The following is a 6,763-nucleotide window of genomic DNA, read 5'->3' as shown; positions in this document are numbered from 1 at the left end:
GGAGCGGCTGGTAGTTTCGAACCGCTGACCTTAAGGTTCGCAGCCCGATTCGTAACCACTACACTACCAGAGCTCCATATATATATATATACCTAAATATCCTACCTGCAGGATAAGCACTGGACTGCTAACCACGAGGTTGGTGGTTCAAATCTACAACCACTCCTCAGAAACTATGCAGACTTGGAACCTACTCAAAAGCATTTAACAACAACAAATAGTTAAAGGTGGAATGTCATAGTAGCATTGATACTTCCATTTAGCACTCCATAAATATTTTGATGAACTAAAATACATCAATTAGTCAACAATATTTTCAGGTGTACTTCTGATTTGCAAAATGGAAAGATTAAGTAAAATGTTTTACGGTCAGAATTTGAGTCAGGATTTTGTATTTAACTACCCATTATAGTTGCCCCTTAGATATTAGAATGAGATGACAAATTTCAGGCTGTTAACAATATAGCGCTGTGGGTTAATGCGCCAGACCGACCGCAAAGCCTTTTGAACTGCAAGGTCGGTTGTTCAAGCTCACCAGCTGTTCCTCGGAAACCCCGTACAGGGTTGCTATGGGTCAGAATCGACTCGACGACACTTAACAACAACAATATAAAGGCAAAGCATACCTAGTCTATATTGCTTTTGATATAGGATTTTAACAAAGGGTTATAGCTGGGTATAATTAAGACTCACCTCAAGTGGCTCTAATTTCACTTTCAAGTTATTTGCAAATGTGACTTTCAAGTGGTGTAACTTGGCAGTAACCTCATTTTCACATAAATGCAATATAATATTAAAGATGCACATTATAGAGAATTTACTGTTTAACTGATTTATTTTGTACTGTACTGTTTAGATTGATTTCCAAGCTAGCCAGTCACTTCTCTGTTCCTTTAAGAACTGGGTAAAGTTAAAATCCCACAACGCAAACCCACTGCCATTGACTCCATTCTGACTTATGGAAACCTATATAGGGTTTCCCAGACTGTTAAGTTTTACAGGTGTAGAACTTCTCAACTTTCTCCTGCAGTTCAGCTGGAGGATTTGAACTGCTAAGCTTGCAGTTAGCAGCTCTGTGCTTATCCTCCAGTGCCATAAAGGTAATATAAAAGTCATTCACATTTGGGTCTGAGAAGAAAAGGAAAAAAAAAAAAATCAACACTTTTTTTTTTTTTCTAATGGAATAAAAACTTGCCGTGTCAGGAAAATGAAAACTTTATTACAGATGAAAAATTTTTGTCAGTGTTTAAGAATTCAATATTGGTAGCAGGGGAAAACTTTTTGTTAAATTACCTTTAAATTAAAAAAATAAAAATAAAAGTAACATAAGTCTGCCCGACAAGCAATGTGACAGTTCACATTCCAAAATATGTCACATTTATATTTGAATGTAATTTATTTTTCCCCTACCATCAGGATATCTTGAAACAGATGCTTTTAAGAATGTCATACATATCTACTCTGTTTACCTCCTATCACTTTGCTTCTTTTTTTCTTCCTTCTTATTGATTCTCTCAGCCTAGCAGAAGTTTTATAACTTCTGACTGGTTCAGTAACTCCATGACTCATCACATAAATTACCCGGTAAAATTGCTTGTACAGTCAATCTATAACCTACCTACATGTTTTTCATATTATAGCTGACAAATGAAGACCATCACAGAATTAAATTAGACTGTAAACCAAAGTTAAAACTCATCTAAACAAAATCACATTTTAATAAATGAGCTTAGGTGAGCTAAGGTAGATGATTAGATATTTGCAGATGTACTTCTTATTTGCTAAAAGAGAGGGTTGTGGAACATGTTATTTAAAATCCTTTAAAGCTTAAATATGAATAGAAAAAGTCCCTTTCGATGTTAATATGAGTCTTTAAGTGGTGCAAGTGATATTAATGCTCAAGTAATAACTGAGAAGTTGCAGATTTGAACCTATCAAGAGGCAGCTAAGAAGAAAAACATGGTGATGCACCCCCAAAGGTAACAACCTTGAAAAGCCTATATGAGGTTTCATGGATCAGATTCAACTGGATGGCTACTTATTTGGTTTTAGATTTTGAGTCACCATGAACTTAATGGTATTTGTTTTTTTGTGTGTGGTTTTTTGTTTTGTTTTGTTTTGAGGAGATTGATACTCATTCAAAATAAAGTCAAAATTGATAATAATTAAGACTTTACTTTCCTAGTGTCATTATTACCTACTTTCTTTGCATTTACAAATGTTTTAATAGGGGAAAAATCAAAATATATAAAACTCAGGTGGTATCATCATGAAACACACTTCTAAGCAAAGAAATGAGGCAACATAATTGGTGTGACTCAGATAAAAATGCTGTCTTCGTGAAAGCTAGTATGTGTTTTACTGCACAGTTAATCCCTAAAACTTTTCTAGAAATTGTCTATTCTTTATCTAGCTATTCAATAAAAAAGAAAAATACATCAAAACTTACTTTTAACTTAGAAGAACATTTACAGTTACTTCTAATAAAAATCCTAAGGATTTAACAAGATAGAAATTCATATAGGTTCTAACAATGAAAGAAAAAAGATGCATTAATAGTTAGGATAAAAAAAGAAGGTGGTCAAATTGAAAGTGAAATTAGGGCCACTTGAGCAGGGTCTTAATTATACCCAGCTATAGTCCTTTCTTATAATCCCTATAGCAAAGGCAATCTAGACTAGTAATGAAGTAGTGATTTTGCATTAGTGAATTTTGAGATGCTTCATTATTTTAGTGTAGCTTATTAAGTGCCACTTTAAAAAATATTGTAGAGCTTAAATACCCTAATATGAAAGAGCCCTTGGGATAGTGTTTAAATCAAACCTTGAAAAAATTTGGAACAATTCCAAAGTAATCCACTTTTTTGCTTTTGTTGTGGTTGATTTATGTGAAGGAGAAGTTTACAGTCACTTTTACAGTCATTGAATGTTCTGTTAGGCTTTCATTTTTCCTGTACTCTACCTTCGTAATCTCAGAAGTAATATAAAGCAGACATATCCTACCATGAGGCTCTGTAAGTAACAGCACTGTAGAACTTATATGGAAGTGCACATTTCCCTTATGTTTATCTGTAAACATGTGTCCAGTTATGCACATTTTATTCAAAATAAAAGTTCCAAAATTACTATTTCAGTGGAATTATACTATCACACTTGAAATATGTGACAGGAAGAATTCAAAATGACAGTTTTATCATAATAGTGTGACATTTTCTTAGTAGATTTAATAAGCAATAATGTTCATAATGATCTATTTTTCATTCAGGTAATTAAAGAAACTAAAGCAAACAGATCATGGAAATGATGATTTAAAAGCAAATAAATTTTAGTTTAAAGAAGCTATCGGTAAATAACTTAAACGTTGCTTACAAAATTGTAAATATGTGTAGACACTCCCCTACTCCAAGTGGTTGTTAGGTGCGGTCAGTTTCATTTGGACTCATAGCGACCCCTATGGACAAGAAAATGAAAACCTGCCTAGCTCTGCACCATCTTCACACTTTTGCTACGCTTGAACTCATTGCTGCTGCCACTGTGCTAGTCCATCTCCTGGGCGATCTTCCTCTATGGCTGACCCTCCATTTTACCAAGATTGATGTACTGCTCCAGGTCTCTCCAGAAAGTATGTGCAAACACCAAGCTAGTTTCTAAAGAGCTTTTGGACTCTACTTCTTCCAACACAGATTTGTTTGTTCTTCCCGCAGCCCGTGGAACTTTCGATATTCTTCTGTAACATCATAACTCAAATGCATCTATTCTTTTGCAGTCTTCCTTATTCATTGTTTAACTTTCACATGAATATAAAGCTTTTGAAAATACCATGATTTGATTCAGATTCACTTTGGTCCTCAAACTGGCCTCTTTGCTGTTGAAACACTTTAAAGAGATCTTGTGCAGCTGATTTCCCTAAAGCAAATGTCATTTGATTTCATGATTGCTGCTTCATGAGTGTTGATAGTGGATCCAAGCAAAATGAAGTCTTTGAAAACTTCAATCTTTTCTCTATTTATCATGATGTTATAAATTGGTTCAATAGTGAGACATCTTAATTTAAGAAAACCCCCCAAAAGTGGTCTCCAGTCTCAAGTCTCCCACTCTTAATGTTCTGTAAAGTTTTAAAGATTTTGCTACTAACAGGAAGATTGAAAAATCACATATCATACTATTTCTAGTTCTTTAAATGCATAAGTCTATATAAAGTTATTAATGAAAAGAAAATTATTACAAAGTCTACAAGTATACATTGTCATATGTTTTATTTAATAATACTGATAAGGCTAACTCTCATTTTTACTAGAGAGTGCAAGTTTCAGTAAATTCAACTTTTAATGTCAATTTAAGAGGTAAATTGTTGTTGTTGTTGTTAAGTGCCACCGAGTCGGTTCTGACCTATAGCAACCCTGTATAGGTTGTCCCAGAAGCAGCTAGTGAGTTTAAACTGCCGACCTTGTGGATCACACCAATTTTGCAGTCCAGTGTATTAATCCACAGAGCCACAGCAGGACTCAAGAGATAGATTAGAGAATTAATAAAATAAAACGTGTCATATACCAATTGAAAACTCAGAAAATATAGACTTTAATGATGTTGTTGTTATGTGCCGTGGAGTCGGTTCCGAGTCAAATCTTTACGGGAGCAGAGAGCCTCATCTTTCTCCCGTGGAACAGTTGGTAGTTTCGAACTGCTAACCTTGCGGTTCGCAGCCCAATTCATAACCACTATGCTACCAGAGCTCCTTCCACAAAGTGTAGTTTTTTTAAAATAATGTAATTTTAAATTATATTAAAAACTATTCCTATTTCAGAGCCAGTTAGTGGGATAATGATGCTATTATTTAATTCAAGGTGTAACATGATTATTGTAAAGTAAAGGAAATATTGACTTTCGATTCAAAGGTTTCAAGGCTTTTCCCCATACTTAATTTAATCCATGCCTTTGAAAATGAAAAATTTAGCTACCCATTCAGTGTCATATTTATTATACTTGTATTTTGTTAAAAGATAATAAACTTTAAAATAATTATACTTGAAGAGATTTGTAGTTATTTTTGTTGTTGTTAGGATACAACTTATAGTCATTTTTTTAAAGATTCTAAGAGATGCACACATACTATGAAATTACTTATGAAAAGTTTTAAGTGAAAAACAAGTTGGCTTTTTCTTTTTAAATTAGTATAGTTCATGAATTAATAATGGAATTTCAACTGAAATACTTTAATCTCTGATTCTGGAAGCCTTTGAAAAATTCATTTTTAGAAGATAAAATGCTGAATTCATGCGATTGTTTTTTAAGTCTCATGAAATAAATATTAATGAGATTAATGAGATTAAAACTACAAAATACACTATTTGATTCTATTAAAATATTATTAAGTAAACATTGAAGGGGGAGTAAAATCAATTTAAAAATATTAGATCATCATTCTATAAATCAACCAATGGAACAGAGTACAGAAAATTGTTAGATGCTTGTGTATTCTGATCTAAATGTGAACGTAACATTATCAGATCAATGGAGGAACGTGTAGGCGAACATCTTCAAAATGAAGAGACAAGAAACAACTTCATAATAAAACCTCAAAAGCATAAATTCTAAGGTAATAAAAGGGTTGATTTTGTTTTTTTCAAAACTAAGGAATTTATACAATGAAGGAACCAGAAACATTAGACAAATGATGAATTGGGATAAGATAATTACAACGTCTGGAGTCCAGCTGTGGTGTTGTGGGATAAAGCCTCAGACTGAAAAGTCATTTGAACTGCAAGGTCGGTGGTTCAAGCTCACCAACTGCTCCTTGGAAACCCTATACAGGGTCAGAATCAACTCGATGGCACTTAACAACAACAACAACAAATTGCAATGTCTAGATTTATTTAGAGAATAAGTAAGGCTTTCTACAAAACTATAAAAGAAGTATAGCTTCTGTCATAGAATGGTGACAATAGGATGTGAAGAGGCAAGCTAACAAACATATGGGAAGAAGCTCAAACCCAATAGAATTCAGAGAAATGGAAATCAAAAACAGATACCATACAACAATAGTTTCACGGACAAAGTGTGAGTATACGGGAAATCGTATGTTATTGAAGAAAGTCCCTATTTTTTATAGTCTTTCTAAAGAGTAAATCTGTCATTGTTGTTGTTATTAAGTACCATTGAGTCGGTTTCAACCCATAGCGACCCTGTATAGGGTTTCATCATGGAGTAAAACTTATCAGATTTCTTAATTATCAGAAATTTTTACTCACAGATATATTGCAAAGAAATCACACACACACAACATTATTTGAACAGAAGACAGAGATGACTTGGGTTTTAGTTCTTCTTGATAATTAAGTGTCATTGCTGTGCCCCACTATGGAGTACTATGTTGCATTTAAAAGCAAAGGATGAGCAGCATTGTAGCAGTATGGATGTAAATTAAAAACAGTGCTTAATACAAAAATTAGAATAAGAAACACTGTGTGATGAATCAGAAACCCTATACAAAGTCCCTATGAGTCAGAGCCAACTCAAAGCCAACTTAGACTTAACAATAACAATAGCACCATAAATTTAATTAAAATGTGAGCACACACAAAAAAGCAAAACAAAGTGTCATGGAGTAGATTCCAATTTATGATAATCCCAAGTGTTCTTTAGTAGATGCGTGCTCCACAGGATTTTCCAAGCTATCACCTAGCTGTAGCAAATCACCAGACCATTCTTCCAAGGCATCTCTTGTTGTTGTTGTCAGGTGCCATCGAGTCGGAACCGACTCATAG

This window comes from Chrysochloris asiatica, unplaced genomic scaffold (assembly GCF_000296735.1).
Source record: "Chrysochloris asiatica unplaced genomic scaffold, ChrAsi1.0 scaffold00032, whole genome shotgun sequence".
Taxonomy (NCBI): Eukaryota; Metazoa; Chordata; class Mammalia; order Afrosoricida; family Chrysochloridae; genus Chrysochloris; species Chrysochloris asiatica.
The sequence above is the reverse complement of the archived record's forward strand: the minus strand, read 5'-3'. Positions refer to the sequence as shown.